At 45.6% G+C, this 17,235-nt stretch overlaps 1 long non-coding RNA gene across 1 annotated transcript; it reads right to left on the bottom strand.

Moving 5' to 3' along the window:
* Nucleotides 1-1,708: 1,708 nt before the first annotated feature.
* LOC146690006 (uncharacterized) lies at nt 1,709-10,258 on the bottom strand. The gene is made up of 2 exons (XR_014915601.1): nt 3,530-10,258; nt 1,709-3,362 (listed from the first exon to the last, which is right to left on the bottom strand). It is a non-coding gene; the product is annotated as an uncharacterized LOC146690006 (long non-coding RNA).
* Between the last annotated feature and the right edge of the window lie 6,977 nt (nt 10,259-17,235).

Here is a 17,235-nt window from a genome sequence, read left to right as displayed (position 1 = left end):
TTATAAGGCAAAAATTAGAATACAATAAGAATAAATACAGTACACAACTGTACAGAATAGAATAAAATAAAATACTATATACAGTAGAATAAAATAAAATAAATATACAATAAGATAAAAATAGAATACAAATACAAATACTATATACAACTGAGTAAAAATACAACGATGACAGAAAGGATTATTGCACTTAGTATTATTGCATATGTATGGATGTGTGTGCTTGATCAGTTAAAGTCTTTATTATGGAGTCTGACAGCAGTGGGGAGGAAAGACCTGCGAAATCTCTCCGTCCCACACCGTGGGTGCCGCAGTCTCCCACTGAAGGAGCTGCTCAGTGCTGTCACAGTCTGCTGCATGGGGTGGGAGATGTTGTCCATCAGGGATGACAGCTTAGCCGCCGTTCTCCTGTCACTCACCACCTCCACTGGGTCCAGAGGGCATCCTAGAACAGAGCTGGCCCTTCGGATCACCCTGTTCAGTCTCTTCCTGTCCCCAGCAGAGATGCTGCCGCCCCAGCAGACCACGCCATAAAAGATAGCAGAAGCCACAACAGAGTCATAGAATTTCTTCAGGAGTGGGCCCTCCACTCCAAACGACCTGAGTCTCCGCAGCAGGTACAGCCTGCTCTGCCCTTTCCTGTAGAGGGCGTCTGAGTTATGAGTCCAGTCCAGTCTATTGTTCAGATGAACACCAAGGTACCTGTAGCTGTCCACAGCCTCAATGTCCATACCTTGGATGTTCAGTGGTTGCAGTGGAGAATGCTTGTGCCTGCGGAAGTCTACCACCAGTTCCTTGGTTTTACTGGCGTTGATCTGGAGGTAGTTCAGCTGGCACCAGTCCACAAAGTCTTGGGTCAGACCTCTGTACTCCTTGTCGTCCCCATCAGTGATGAGGCCGACTATTGCAGAGTCATCAGAGAACTTCTGCAGGAAGCACTGGGTGGAATTGTGGGAGAAGTCTGCAGTGTAGATGGTGAAGAGGAACGGAGCCAGAACCGTTCCCTGTGGGGCCCCCGTACTGCAGACGACCCTGTCCGACACACAGCCCTGAGTCCTCACATACTGTGGTCGGTCGGTGAGGTAGTCCAGGATCCAGGTAGTGAGGTGATGGTCCACTCCAGAGTTCACCAGCTTGTCCTTTAGAACCGAGGGAAGAATGGTGTTGAAGGCACTGGAGAAATCAAAGAACATGATTCTCACAGTGCTTCCAGCGGTCTCCAGGTGAGCGAGGGAACGATGTAGGAGGTGAATGACGGCATCATCCGCTCCAATGCCAGGCTGGTAGGCAAACTGAAGTGGGTCCAGTGATGAGCTTATTAGGCGCCGAAGCTGAGCCAGGACCAACCGCTCCAGGGTCTTCATCAGGTGGGATGTCAGAGCCACCGGCCTGTAGCTGTTGAGGTCCTTGGGGCGTGAAGTCTTTGGCACTGGTACAACACAGGAGGTTTTCCAGAGCTGTGGGACTCTTCCCAACCTCAGGCTCAGGTTGAAGAGGTGCTCCATCACCCCACACAGTTGGTCCGCGCAGGACCTGACGACCCTCGAGCTGATGCCATCTGGACCCGCTGCCTTCTTGCCATTAATCCTCCTCAGTTCCCTCCTAACCTGGGTGGTTGAGAGAGACAAGCTGGAGCCTTGTGTTGAGTGTGTATTGGATGTGTCAGGGTTCGAATTTGAGGAAGAGACAAACGACTGCATGGTCTCAGTAGATGTCAGAATAGTGATTTTTATTATACATATGTACATATGGGGAAGATGAGCATCACAAGCCTTTTAGAGCCGATCTCCCCCGAACAAGCATCTCACAAAGCTTTTATTACAATGATGACGTCAAGTCACATGATAAGTATCAGTCAGTTCTCAGAACTCAGGAAGTTCCCCTCACTCCACAAGTTCTCCTTATAAGGCCTCCAGATGTTTCCACTCAGCCCAGCACTCAGAGAAAACCAGTGTGTGTTGTGTGTATATCTATTCGTGTCTATTGTGAAAGTATATCTATCAGAAAACTGTCCTCAGACAACCCTCCTATTCTTACTAAGGGTGTGTGTACACATTCATGTGTTGTATAAGAGCATGCATGTACTTTCAAGGCCTGTGTACGTGCAGAACTGAACATAGAACCAAGGCAGGGTCCAGCAGGCCCCACAGGCTTCTGAGTGATTACAGAACTGTGAAACAGCTTTAAGCAAATAACATGAATAGTACAGAACAACAATAGACTGATTAGAGTACTGATAATCTGTGTAGATTAATGTTAACATAGATATGGTCCAAAGATTATTCTGTCAACTGGTTCAACAATGGTAAATGATTAATGATTGATACTTCTGATTATAACTGTGATCATAAGAATACAAAATAAAATATCTCCTGGTCACATTCCTCCTCTTTGGGCTGGCTTGCCAGCCCAACTCACACCAGGATTTATTTCCAAACCAAACAAACACGTTATGACACTTATCAATCCCAACACCTCCGTTGTTTTCCAATTTTCCCACAACCCAGCTGTTCTTTTAGCTTCAGACTCGAGTTTCAGCCTGACACGCTTCAGGCCCCTTTACCACCTCCTCTTGGAGTGAAGAAACGCCCTCGGATTCTTCTTTCCTCGACTTCCGGGGTTAGACCACCCTTCAGTCGCTACACAGATCTGTGTGTTTGTTGTCCGTTGTCACCGCCGTGTCCCCCTTTTTACCAAAAGCCTCTCGAACCACGTTGGTCTCTGGTGTTCCTAGGTTTCGCCAACCCCTTCCTGGTTATCGCTGTGGTTATGGGATCCATCTTATCAAGGAGCCCCAAGGCCATGACACTTGACCCCAGTTGCTGTGAAGGATCCCCATATCTCCGTGTCCCCATCTGGCGTCTGTTCCCTTCTCTGCAAGAGACAGAAAGCCAACACCTCTCCTGCGCTGGCTCTCCTAACCTAATGTTGTTGACTTTGTTTATTCCAATCCTATGCCATGCTTATGTGTGTAAGCGTGCATGCATTTAACCCTCTGCACGTGAAGTCAATAGCTCCAATATATCAATCCGATCCGTTGTCGGATGAAGCTTTTGACCTTCACAGACTAAGTGCCAGCTCCTTATAAGCACATTTGCAATGTGTGTATAAAAATGAACAGCAGACCTCAAACAAATTGGGCATTCTTAATTCTAACTTGAGTGTAGTACTCAGTTTCTGATCATCTAATTATGCTTCTCACTCGTTCCCTAAATTGTCTAGAAACCTTTAATTTTGCCATACCTAAATTATTAAAACACAGACCAAATGATAGACCCCCTATATAGCTTTTACCGTTATGAGCACACTTCAATAATGAGCAACAACCCGCAATCTGTACCAAAAAATCTTCATGGTCCCACCTGCAATTAAAGATCAGATGCATTTTATACCTGTTTTAATTCCTCCTTATATAGAACCTCCTCATTTACAGGTTAGTAGCGATTAGTCTCAATTAATCGTTCTAGTTGTATTTTGCAATTCAGCTAAAAAGCAAACCTGTTAAAGTAAACAGCTTATTTACAACCACCTGCAAATCATAAGAGTAATAAACGATTCAGCACAACAGACAAGTATCATGTTCAGGTTTCTCCAATCATTAAACCACTATTATTGCCGCAATTTGTTTTATTCACCCTTTGGGCAATATTACTCCAAGAGAGAGAGAGAGAGAGAGAGAGAGAGAGAGAGAGAGAGAGAGAGAGAGAGCCCCTAATGGCCAGTTAGTGGGCTCTAGGTCAAACTGTCCCCAAATTTGTTATTTGTTATTATTACTTGTTTTCATGTCACTTGTCTGTTTTCTACTGCACCCTTCTCACCAAAGCAAAGCAAACATCAGCAGCACATTGACCGTAGTCAGCCATCCTCATTCCATAGGTGCTATAAAAACATTTCCTGTAAAAGAATCACAGTTTTCAAGACAGGGTGTGTCTCCCCCAACACTCTCACCAGAATACAGTGTAATAGCATCCCCAACTCCTAACCCATAAACACCGTTTCTTCACACATCCGCCCAGAAATCCTGTAATAGAAAAACATTAAAACTGTAACCCTGTAGGGAAGAAAATGTAAATGGTAACGCTGCGCAGTTACCTCTGTAAGCCACACAAGACACAAAAATGGCATTTACAGGTTCACTCATCCTCGAATATTTTGTCATCCTTCTACTCCTGTAAAAAGAAACACACATAAATTCATCCACCCTTTTATCCTATCTAGGTGGAGGTGGTTAACCTTGAGTCATGGTCTAGTCTTGTCATCTTTTACCAGTCAGTCCGTTTGTTTTTATTTCCAGTCTTTCATCCATTCATCCATTCTTTGCTGATAGTGAAACCTGTCGTCGCATTTAGTTTCCACACTCAGCAAAATGACGTCATCTCAAAAAGAAAACAAGAACTTGAATTTGGATTACCTCGCTGAATCCTTTTTTAAACAGGGACTCTCGTTTCTAATTGTCCCCACAAGTGTTTCCTCCAGAACCCATTTCAATGCGGAGAAACTCACTTACAACAATTTTCTCGCCGACGTGTAATGCTTGTAATTTCCGATGTGCAGATCTGCTTAAAGAAAAGATTCACAAACAAAAATCAGTGCACTGTTCAAAATATAAAACAAAATAAAATGAAAAATAACAAAAACAAAATGCAGACGCCCGGGTCTTAGGACTTGTCACTGAATATTCCTCCCATCTCTAAAAATACCCACCTAAACCTACACAGAGTCAAATCAACACCACCTCAACCTTTTCATATTCCTAAACCTATATGTTTTGCGTTCGTGAAACAAAATTGAACCATTAAGTAATTTAAGCTCTTGAAATGTTTTAATTCTCTTAATTCTGCCAGTTTATTTCAACACTTATTCAATGACTTTTATTCAACTGCTACTTGGTCACTCGAATTTTACCTGTTCAAATTGCCTAGGGTTCAACAAAGTCTAGATCCCCGTTATCATGAAACTTGAACGGTGTACGATGATTTACTTACAGTAATTTAGAATCATCACTCAACCTAGCTCTACTACTGGCACTGCGTGACTTTTCTCCCACTGGAAACCCGAATTTAGTACAGAACTTTAATGCCTCAGGCAATCGTGCTCAAGGGCTGTCCCCCCTTCTCTTCTTCTTTGTCCGTGTGTTCCTCCTTTATTAAATCTCCATCACAATGACGTGGCGCTCTGAAATAAGACTCACACTGTTAATTCATCGATTTCACTCTGCACCAGTGCTCAGGCTGTTTTCTTTTCTTTTTAGTGTACAGTAAACAATTGAGTCGAGGCCTTAAGCCCCAGATATCTCGCACAGGCATCGTTTTCATAACCAAACCGCTCCGGACTCTGCTCCCCAGACCACACAAATGCCCTCTGGGCTTATTATTATAGCAAATTCTGTATTTGACGTTGTCGTGTGCAGCATTGAGCCTTTGTCAGTAAAGCATTCTTCATTGCAGCAGCTGGAGCATTGTGTGTCACTTCTTAGTAAATTAAATCAACATTTTGATTTTAGTGCATGGGTATGTATCAGTTTTTACTCCCTTAGCGAGTGCACAAGTGTTCATGTGTGTGTTTCTCTTCATTCTAAGTAGGCGCATGCAGAAGTGTGTGTTCGTGTGTTGGTGTATGTTTGTGTTCATCACCTTCCTGTTCTGTAGTTTAGGTAAACCAGCGGCCTGAAGCATGCCCTAGGGTCCTCCCCTCCTCTTAGGGTCTGTTTTCATCCGTTGTTGCAGCTGCCTGCATCTTCTCCTTGTACCTTGACCCTTTTGCTTCTGTATGGTCTTTCAGGGTTTACTCCTGCTGTTGGAGCTTTGCGTCAAGTCTGACGACCTCCTGCTCCAGCAAGCTTCCGCCTGATTACAAGTCCTGTACGTGAAGCTCCACATCTGACTGATGAGTTCCATTAGCAGCCAGCTCCTCCGGAGCCATGCTCAGTTTCTGCTCTGATGCCTTAAGCTCTTACTGAGGGCAAAAAACCTCAGAGTCTTTCCTTCCACGTCAGATTGGAGTCTGTTTATGTTGTCCTTACTCTGCTCCACGGCCTTCTGCAGCTCTTCCGTTCGGCTCTTCTCAGAGGTCAGCATTCTTCTGCTCACCGTCCCTTTTCCTCCGGGCTTAATGCGCGTCTCGTCACAGCTCTGTCAACTGACGCAGCCTGGGAATTTCCCCCGTGTAGTGAAACGGGCTTTAGGTTTAGTGCTCTCCGTCTCTGCTGCATGAGATCGCTTTTTTGCAGCGCTGTTGACATCCTCAAGTTGTTATTGTGAGTCCAGCTGCTGTGGCCTTCAGGGGTCAAAGGGTCAAAGATGGTCGCGGAGAGGGCAACGATGGTAGAGGGGAGGGTAGGAGTCCAGGTCAGCTTCGGCTTTCGGAAAAAACAAAAACAAAACAAAACAGGCGAACAGGAAAATGATGTTGTGTTGGCTGTGCTGTGTTGGCTGTGTTATCCCGAAAGGGGAGAAACAACGAGATCTCGTCTCCCCCCCTTTTTTTTGTTTTTTTTTTTTTTCTCACCATATAATCAACTCATAACCCCTCAAGTTGACAGGACAACACAGGTACGTGTTAAAATTCTTAAGATCCTGTTTAGAAACCTAAAAAGGAATTTTCTACCATTCAGTAGTCATTTGTCTTAAACAATCAACAAAAACATGTCCCAAGTCGACCCTTTTAACCACTAAATTTGTCGTGTCCTCACTTAATCATCAGACCAGTGTCTTTGTCTTTTGACGTTACGTTGTTGTCCTGCAACCCAAAGAGTTTATTTGTCAGTAATGTATAAACTATATCATTTAAAAACAGGTGTATGTTAAGTGTCGCTACTTTAACCTTGCATGTACGTGCACATGTATGTAAGCTGTTTCTTCATTGCATGTATGGGTGCGTCTGTATATGGGTTAATTTAACTTTTCTCAAACGAGGCATATCTCTAACACGCACATGTGTCTGTTCCTCACACTTCTCATACCTTCCTCTGGTTGTGTGTGGTTTTATTTGTTTCAGTGATTTACCAGGAACATCTCTTCCCTTTCCCCATGTCTTCCGCCAGAGGTTAACACTGGTGAGATTCAGGGACACAGCACCCAGAGCAGTTCAGCGAGAAAAACCCGCCTAAAACTACATTCTCTCTTTTTTTTTTTTTTTTCCGGGAGGGGTGAGGACAACTCTGGTGTCCAGCCGTGAATTTTAGCCAAAGCTTGGCCTGTCTTCTGCTGCCGTGCTCAGGTTTCCAGGTTAAGAAAAAAAACACCTGTATGAAGACACTAAACATACATTTAGTATTTGTATAAACATAACTGCCTAAATCATTGAACTCTTGAGGAGGGTGGATTTCAGAATCAGAATCAGAATCAGAATCTTTATAGCCATTGTCATGAGACCAACGACATTAAGAATGGTCCCCGATCATTGCATCATCCCTAGCAATATCAAATATAAAAAAACACTAAAATTCAATAAATAAAATAGATAGAATACTTAACATACTAAGTATTCCCACAGTCATGCTTCAGACCGTGCATAGATTAACACAAGAGTGGCATGGTGGACATTTTGTAGTATTCAGATGTGTTATTGCAGTTGGGTAACAGCTGTGTTTGAGTCTATTAGTCCTTGCTCTGATTGCCCTGTACCGTCTGTCTTAGGGCAACAGTTCGAACAGGGAGTGGCCAGGATGTGAGGTGTCTTTCATGACGTTTTGGGCCTTTTTAAAACAGTGGGCGTTGTTTGACTCTTTACTAACTTTAAACCCCACCATAACAATTTCTCACTGACAAACTTCTATGCATCCATTTAAACATGCGAAGCCAGCACAAAATCACACACATACCCCTACAGCAAAGCTTTAACATAACCACACTGCAACTCCTCCCTTAAACGGGAGAAATCACCCTGAATCAACCAACTCTATATAAAACGTCAAACAAAGATAAACCACAAACATTTCTACACTTCGGTGTCTTCCACGCAGCACTAGGCAGAAAAACACCGATTACTCACAGTCTACAACAAAAGAAAAACCTGCTCTTTTCACAACTCTCACAGCTAAAGTCAAAACTCTTACCCAGTGCCTCTGAAATAATAAAAAATCACCAAATACTCGGTTACTCTTTTCACTCGCTCCTTCCCCATACAGCATACACGCTCGCTCCCGCGGACCCGCTCGGCCCCGCGGGCTCACTCGGCCCCCACCTTTTTTCTCTCACAGAGACAGAGAGAGACCCTTTTCCTTTTTTTTATTTCTCCAGCACACATACACACACAGAATCCCAACTGAGAGAAAGAGGGAGAGAAGAGAAAAGAGTTGTAGAGAGGAAGTTTTTTAGCAGGAGTTTCAGATCCAACAGATTTATACAACTTATTTACACACACCGGTAATTTATAATCTATATACACACGGGCCCGCATAGACGTCATACCAGAAGAGGTTACACCTAACTTTTTTGACTAATTTAAAAGCCCCTATAGCCCAGGCCTCGCCTTGCTGGTCAATACACGCCTCGGGAACGCCCTCCCGATAGCGCTCAAATTCCTAAGAAAACACCATATGCCAGAACAACTTTATCTCACTTCTCTATTTCTCTGCTGGTGTTGCTAAATTTTTGACTAATTTAAAAGCATCTTTCAGCCCAGAGCCTCGCTCTTGCTGATCAATTACACGTTTCAAGTACGCCGCCTTGAAAACGGCCTCATTACTAACGCTAGATAATTTAAAACCGCACCCCGCCGGACACCTGGAACTCCACCAGCTGCGTGAAAGGCAATGAAATCCTGGCTCACGCTTTTGGCTATACTTAAAGTTGACAGGCAGCTGACGTTTTTATGGGAAGCGGCCGGTCCGCGACTCTATCTGTCAATCTGGCGCAGTAAAAGAAACGGTCTCCCTTCGACCGTTTCGGTTTATTCGGGGCGCCCGAATCCCCCTGGCAACCAACCAAGCAAATAGCCTAACGGTGCGTCCACTGTCAGGTGTCGCCGCCACAGCGCTGAGCTGAACTACGCCCTTAGGGGCCACGCCCCAGTCCTAAATTAAATTTACTTATTTTAAAAGCCTCACTGTGGGTACCCTGCCCTCCAGTTTAATTACCTGAGACCCAAAACCGCGTTTTTGCTACCCAATCAAAACCAAATTATCCCTACACTACCGATTGACTGGCTGGCATTCCCAGTCAACCCACAGATAAACCTCTTAAACCGTATTTACTTGTTTCCACACACCTTACACCGTATTAACTCAAACACATAACTTCTTAACTCAAAATTCACCCCCAAAATGAACAGCAATAAATTTACTCAGACTACTATGCCCTATTTTAAAACTAATTACTCAAGATCACCCCGGACAGAACAGAAGCCCCACTGAGTGAACCTTTAATTTAGCGCTCCATTTCCAATTCGGCACCTTTGGAGATCCGTCAACAGGCGGTGCTTACCTCTCATATTTCGGGGCCCATCACTCAGTGTAGCTCCTGGCCGTCCGTCTGACACCACTAGACCGTCAGCCAGGCTCCTTAAAATATCCCTCCTCAAACCGGTGTTTCGGCACCAGATTGTCAGGGTTCGAATTTGAGGAAGAGACAAACGACTGCATGGTCTCAGTAGATGTCAGAATAGTGATTTTTATTATACATATGTACATATGGGGAAGATGAGCATCACAAGCCTTTTAGAGCCGATCTCCCCCGAACAAGCATCTCACAAAGCTTTTATTACAATGATGACGTCAAGTCACATGATAAGTATCAGTCAGTTCTCAGAACTCAGGAAGTTCCCCTCACTCCACAAGTTCTCCTTATAAGGCCTCCAGATGTTTCCACTCAGCCCAGCACTCAGAGAAAACCAGTGTGTGTTGTGTGTATATCTATTCGTGTCTATTGTGAAAGTATATCTATCAGAAAACTGTCCTCAGACAACCCTCCTATTCTTACTAAGGGTGTGTGTACACATTCATGTGTTGTATAAGAGCATGCATGTACTTTCAAGGCCTGTGTACGTGCAGAACTGAACATAGAACCAAGGCAGGGTCCAGCAGGCCCCACAGGCTTCTGAGTGATTACAGAACTGTGAAACAGCTTTAAGCAAATAACATGAATAGTACAGAACAACAATAGACTGATTAGAGTACTGATAATCTGTGTAGATTAATGTTAACATAGATATGGTCCAAAGATTATTCTGTCAACTGGTTCAACAATGGTAAATGATTAATGATTGATACTTCTGATTATAACTGTGATCATAAGAATACAAAATAAAATATCTCCTGGTCACAGATGCTGTTGTTGGGGGTGGGGGGGAGTGAGCAGGGTGAATAGAGGAGGTGTGAAGTGTCTGAGGTGGAGCAGCAGCAGTGGGGGTGGGTGAGTCTGCAGCCGATGTTGCAGACTGCCTCATGGCTGAGTCAAATCTGTTGAAGAAATGATTCAGTTCATTTGCCCATCTCACATCCCTCCCAGGCAGAGAGTTCTGCTGTTTGTGGCCCGAGATGGTTCTGAGGCCTCTCCAGACTTCACCAACGTTGTTTTGTTGAAGCTGGTTCTCCATCTTCTGCCTGTAGCTCTCCTTCCCATTCCTTATCAGTCCCCTCAGCTCTCTCTGCACCCTTTTCAACTCCTCTTTGTCTCTGGATTTGAAGGCCCTCCTCTTCTGCTTGAGGACGGTTTTAATTTCTGGGGTAATCCAAGGTTTGTTGTTGGAGAAACACCGTACAGTCCTGGTAGGTACAGTGTTATCCACACAGAAGTTTATATAGTCAGTAATGCATGTAGTAAGGCTGTCGATGTCCTCACCGTGGTCATCACAAATCACCTCCCACACAGTCGACTCAAAACAATCCTTAAGAGCCTCCTCGCTCTCCTCTGACCATCTCTGTACTGTGCGGGTGGCTGGTGGCTCCCTGCGCACTAAGGGCTCATACACAGGGACAAGGTGCACCAGGTTGTGATCAGATCTGCCCAGGGGAGGGAGAGGTGATGAACTGTATGCCTCTTCTGCATTGGCATACAGTAAGTCCAGTGTTTTATTGACTCTGGTTGGGCAGGTCACATACTGGGTGAAGGTGGGCAGTGTGGAGTCCAGTGAGGCATGATTGAAGTCCCCTGATATTATGAGAAGGGCTCTCGGAGATTGTGTTTGCAGTCTGCTGACCACAGAGTGGAGAGAGTCACAGGCTGCATCCGCGTTGGCCGAGGGGGGGACATACGCTGTTATCGCGATAACATGCGAGAACTCCCGGGGCAGGTAGTACGGACGCATGCTAACGGCTAACAGCTCAATGTCTCTGCTGCAGAGTTGCTCTTTTACAGTGATATGCCCAGGGTTACACCATCTGTCGTTCACAAAAACTGCCAGTCCCCCTCCTTTCCTCTTACCGCTGTCTCTGGTCCTGTCCGCTCGCAGCAGCTGGAATCCCGGAAGTGTCACGCTTGTGTCCGGAGTTAGCGATGTTAGCCACGACTCCGTTAGCATCATAATGCTACATTGCCGGTACTCCCTCTGTGACCAGGTTAGCGACATGAGCTCATCCATCTTATTGGGCAAAGATCTTACGTTTCCAATAATTACAGAAGGAAGAGATGGTCGATAACGTCTCCTTCTCGGGCGACGGCGCTCCTTCCCAGCACGACACCCCCGTCTTTTCCTCCTCAGCTCGCTGGGAATATCAGGTCTGTCCGCCGGCAGTACCGCTGCAGGACTCAGCGCTAACAGCTGATCCTTACTGTAAACAAAGGATCTCTGCTCTGGGTCCCCAGACACGGGTGAAAAAAGTAGAAATAAACTGAGAAAAACGACCAGGACTAGCACAAAACGGTAGAACATGGTTGCAGAGTCTAATTACTAATACGTTAGTTATAAAAAAATTACGAGAAAAAAGATAAGAAAGAAAGAAACTCAGAATGAGCAGAGCTGCTGTAACAGGCTGCCGCACACGGGGGGCGCCGGAAGTACATAATATATAATATAATAATAATATATACATAATATATGAGAGCATGAGGGTGGGAATGGATGTTTGTATCTGTGTGTGCCTGTATGTCTGTGTCTATATGTCAGGTTGGGTGTCAGGTGCCACCTCTCTGGGGACATCTTAGGCCCTCCAAGGTTTGGAGGCCTATCTCCCCCTACCACCACTTTCCCTGCCAGTGGCGGACTCCCTCAGACATCGGTGCGTTGGTGGTTCTTTGTGTCCGGGGATGGGCGTCCAGGTACACACCGGCTCACTCCTTGGCGGCCGCTTATCGGGGCCTGGAGCTTGGGGCTCGTTCGGGCCACTTCGGAGGTGGGGTGCCCCCGGCCTCTCGGCCTGGGGCTCGGTCACTCAGGCACAGCTGGCTGCCGGCGGAGCTCACGGGCGCGTCACTGCAACTCCCCCGGGCTTCTGCTCCGCGGCTGCTGAGTGAGCCCTCATCTGGGACTCTCCTCAGCTCTTTCTGGAACAGTGGCGCGGCTGCCCCTCTGTTGGTCTTCCTTGGTCTCTTGTGTTCTGGGGGCCTCTGGATGTCTGGAGTTTTGATCTCCTCCATACCTGCTTCATGCCCTGGAGGACGGGGCTGTGGCCCCCCACACCCTCTAGCAGATCATTACATGAAGGAACCTTTTAAAAAACAAAAAACAAGCGCGTCCATGCTCACAGGTGTACACACGGGTGATCACACCCACAAACTACACCCTTTTTGGCTCCTACCTCAAAGCACACTGTGTTCTGTTGATCTTATGTGCTGCACAATAATGTTTAATATTTAGTATTTACTGTCATATTCCCATATATCATTGTGATGCTGTTTATTCTATTACTCTTGTTCTCTTCTGCTTGTTTTCTTTTTTCTTTCTCAGCAGGTGACCCAGGTGATTGATATATGCATTTTTTTCTTTTTTCTTCTTCTGCTCATTCTGTTGGTTTTTGGTTTTTGCCCTTCTCCCCCGTCCCTCTTCTCAGCTGTTTCTCTTTCCCTCTTTCTTTCTCCCCTTCTTTCCCCCAGTCAAGTCTGTCCCGTATTCAGTAAGTGAAAATAAAATAAACAATAAAAGGTGAATCAAATGGACCATTATGGCAAGGCTGGGATGGTCAATTTGGTAAAGTAAATCCATTGGGCATCTTTCTTTGCCTTTAGACAACAATTCTGATGGCAAAAGAGCCAAACGGGACAGGCAAAAAAAAAAAAAAAAGAAAAAAAAAGAAAAGAAAAAAAGAAAAATAGCGTTTATAATGGGTTTTAATGAGGCGATTTATGGCTCTAGCGCGTCATGTGGATGGCGGTTTGTAGCTTAGCCACTTTAAGCTAATCTAATAAACTCAGACTGCAATTCGAAAGAAAAAAAAAGGGTTGGAAGGTTTGACTATATTCTATTCACCACAGTGAAAATGGCCTAATATTAAAAAACGCTGTGGATGAAAAATGGCTGTGGTACCATCAGAGGGCTAACAAATTCAAGGGAAAGCATCTCCAGCTGATTTTCTAGTTTGCTCTTACTTTGGCAGATTTCTTCTGAGCTCCACACCAGGCTTCCAGCTGCAGCACAGACTCAAACTGGGACAGGAAGGCAGAGGTTACATTTACTGGAAGAGCTTCAGGAAAAAGTGACTCCAGTACCTTCACTGTTCAAGGCTAGCAGGTCCAAGGGTCTGTTTACATTCTGCCACAGTGAGATAACATGACTACAGAAACAAGTGCTGTAGTCACGTACTGTGGGTTGTGATTTTAACCAATGCAGGAATGTTATGGCCAATTACCATCAATACGTGAAATTTCCATTAAGGGACAATAACCTCTCTGTTTATGGTCAGACTGTTTACTACTTGGTGTGCTAATACTGTTTAGTACCTCTAGTAGTTTTTATGTGTTGCTTACTTACTGTCCTCCTCTGTTACAGACTCCTGTTGGAAAACGTACTGCTGAAGTCTAAGGAGACTGAAACCTCTGAAAGGAAATAAACTTGAGACTTTGAAAATTACCCATCATTTGAATTTTAAAGTCTTAACTTACGGCAAATACTTGATTGCTGAGCTTATCAGAGTTGAATATTAAAATCTGTTAAACCTGCCACCAAACCTCATGGATTTGAAACCTTAATTTAAAAGGTGGTCAGAGGGATTACGATTAACATGTGACAACAGCGCCTAGGGGTCAACCATGAAAGATTACACAGGTTAGAGAATACGCGACTGAGGCAGATTTGCTCCAAGAGTAACATACATTTGTTATAAAAGTTGAGTGTGGCATGGCCTATCCTATAGCATTGAGGCAGTAAGCCAGACAAAAAAAGGCTCCAACTAGTGATTTTACTCCCTGACCCGTCTATGTGAGGGCTGTGTTTCTCTAGCCAGGGGTAGCCCAAAGTGAGAGGTGGATCAGAAGAGGAGAAAGTGAACAGAGTGAAGGCTTCGCGGTGGTGCTGTTAAGGATACTGTATTGTTCTTCCTTTTTGATTTTTTTTTTTTATGTTTTAGTTGTTTTTCTGTGTGTGGCGGAGGTGTGGTCCCGGGCGCGGCTGCAGGGGAGGAGTGGTGCAGTGAGCTCAACGGGGTGGTGCTGGAGATGCCGGTGAGAACAGCTGATGGCGATTTGGACTGATGGTTGTTTCCTTCCCTTTTTATAGATAGACGGAGAGGAGTGGAGGGAGAGGGAAATCAGCTGGGACCGACAGCTGTCAGACTGTGTTCAGTCATAAACCAGGGAAAACTATAAATAAATGTGGAATCTGGTGATAAAGACCTGTGTGTGTTTGTACCTGTGTGTAGTGCATTTCACAAGTGGTGCCGAAACCCAGTGTCCAGCCAGCGAGGGGATGTCCGACCCACAGGCTGCACCGCCCGCCCAGCCATTGCAGTTTCTGGCGCAGATGCTGGCGGAGATGGCGAAGATGAGCCAAGACCAAGCGGCGGCCCAGCGGGCTCACCTGCCTGCGCTGCAGGAGCAGGCGGACCGGCAGACTCTGGTTCTGGAGCGGCTGGTTGGAGCAGCTGCTCCGCCGAAGCCTCCGCCGCTGTCGGTGGCGATGCCCGGATGGGGGATGGGGACGACCCCCAGGTTTTCCTGGAGACTTTTCGTGCCACAGCGGAGGTCTGCCAGTGGCCGCAGGTGGAGTGGGCTCCGTGTTTGCTTCCTCTGCTGTCGGGGGAGGCTCAGACGGCGGCCCTGAGTCTGCCGCCGACCTCGAGGAGCAGCTTCCAGGACGTGAGCCGGGCGGTGGTGGACAGGATGGGGCTCACCGCTGAAGATCATCGCCGGCGGTTCCGGGCCTATCGGCTGGCCACGGCGGATCGGCCGTTTGCTTGGGCCCGGAAGCTGCACGACGCGGCGGTGCACTGGCTGCAGCCGGGATCGTCAGAGGGCGAGACGCTGCTGGTGGACAAGGTGGTGCTGGAGCAGTTCGTGGAGGGGCTGCCTGCGGAGACGGCGAGATGGGTCAGGTGCCACCGTCCCGCGAGTCTGGAGGTGGCGGTAATGCTGGCGGAGGACCACCTTGCCGCTAGAGCGGGGGAGTCCGGGGACAGCGGCTGGAGGCCGAGCAAACAAGCCCCAGACAGAGAACAGCACAGACGCCGGGGCAGGAGTGCTGGAAGTGCGGGCAATCAATCAATCAATCAATCAATCTTTATTTATAAAGCACTTTTCATACAGAAAAAATGTAGCACAAAGTGCTTTACATATTTTTTTTTTTTTTTTTTTTTGTTTTCTTTGTTTTGGGTTCTTTTGGAGCTTTTAAAATCAGGGTTAAATAAATGATCTATGGTGGAAAAGAGGACCTTGGGATTATTTTTGTTATTACTGATTATTTTGGCGAAGTATGAATTTCTTGACTTCCTTAATGTATTATTGTACATTTTAAGTTGCTCGGAAAATATTTGATGGTTGATATTATTTTTATTTTTCCTCCATCTCCTTTCTGCTGCCCTGCAATTTCTTTTGAGTTTTTTGACTTCTTCGTTTCTCCAGGGTGATGCATGTTTTACGTTAATCTTTTTGGTGGTGAGTGGAGCAACGGAGTCAAGGCTTTTCTTCAGTTTGCTGTTAAAATAACTAAAAATCAAATCGCAGGGTGCAGGTAAAATCACAGGGGGGCATTTGACTAAAACCCTGGTAAAATTTGCAGCCACTTCAGAGGTTAGATAGCGCCTCCTCACAGTTCGCACTGAGGTCTTCCGCTGAATAAAACCGGTGATGTTAAAAAACACACAGTAGTGGTCAGAGACAGCCAAGTCAACAACAGAGGACACGCTGGTGGACAGCCCATGGGTGATGACCAGGTCCAGAGTGTGTCCTCTGTTGTGAGTCGGCTGCGTGACGTGCTGGATAAAATCCAAACAGTGAAGAATGTTTAAGAATTCTTTTGTTGCAGGGTCAGAAGGATTATCTATGTGCAGGTTAAAATCACCGGTTAAAATTATCATATTATATTTTGAATGTATGTTTGTTAAAAATTCTGAGAATTCCTTGATAAAAGCAGCGCTGTCTTTAGGTGGTCTATAAATTGTGACAGATAAAACTGGAGGGCTGCTGAAAACAATAGCATGGAATTCAAAAGTGGTAAAATGATCAAATAAAATTTGTTTGGTGGTGAGTGTGTTGTTGGCTAAAGATGCAGTCCCACCACCTCTCTTACCACTTCTAATAGAAAAAGAGAAATTAAAATTTGGTGGGGAGGCCTCAGTGAGAACAACTGGTGCATCCGAACCCAGCCATGTTTCAGTTAAAAATAAACAGTCAAGTTCATTATCTAAAATTAAATCATTAATAATAAAAGACTTGTTCGACAGAGAGCGTACATTTAAAAGTGCCATACTGATTGAGACTGGTGGATTATTGACAATAGAGTTGAATGGATGTTGATATTTTTGAAGAGGCCGGAGGTTATTAATGTTTTTGGAGTTACTGGATTTATGATAATTCTGTTGCTCTCTGTTTGTGATTATGACGGGTATTGTGTTGACTGTGGGAGAGAAAGGTCCTAGTCCAGAGTTTTGTGTATTACTGTTAAAAGTGGAACAAATATAGGAGCTGGGAACAGGGGAACATCAGTCAGTGGCAGACAGTGGCGATGTGCGGGAGTGCTGTACGCCAAATGCCAAATTGGCGGACAGCAAACGGCGTCCCCAGGCGTTGAGGTGGAGCCCGTCTGCCCCAAAAAGATGCCTCCTCTCCCAGAAGGCATCAAAGTTGTTAATAAAACCCACGCCGTGGGAGATACAGGCAGAGGAAAGCCAGGTGTTAAGGCTGAGCAGCCGGCTGAAACGGCCTATCC

This window comes from Copadichromis virginalis, linkage group LG16 (genome assembly GCF_057382275.1).
Source record: "Copadichromis virginalis isolate Kocher_CV1m ecotype Utaka linkage group LG16, C_Virginalis_male_GT1.1, whole genome shotgun sequence".
Taxonomy (NCBI): domain Eukaryota; kingdom Metazoa; phylum Chordata; class Actinopteri; order Cichliformes; family Cichlidae; genus Copadichromis; species Copadichromis virginalis.
The sequence above is the reverse complement of the archived record's forward strand: the minus strand, read 5'-3'. Positions and strand labels throughout refer to the sequence as shown.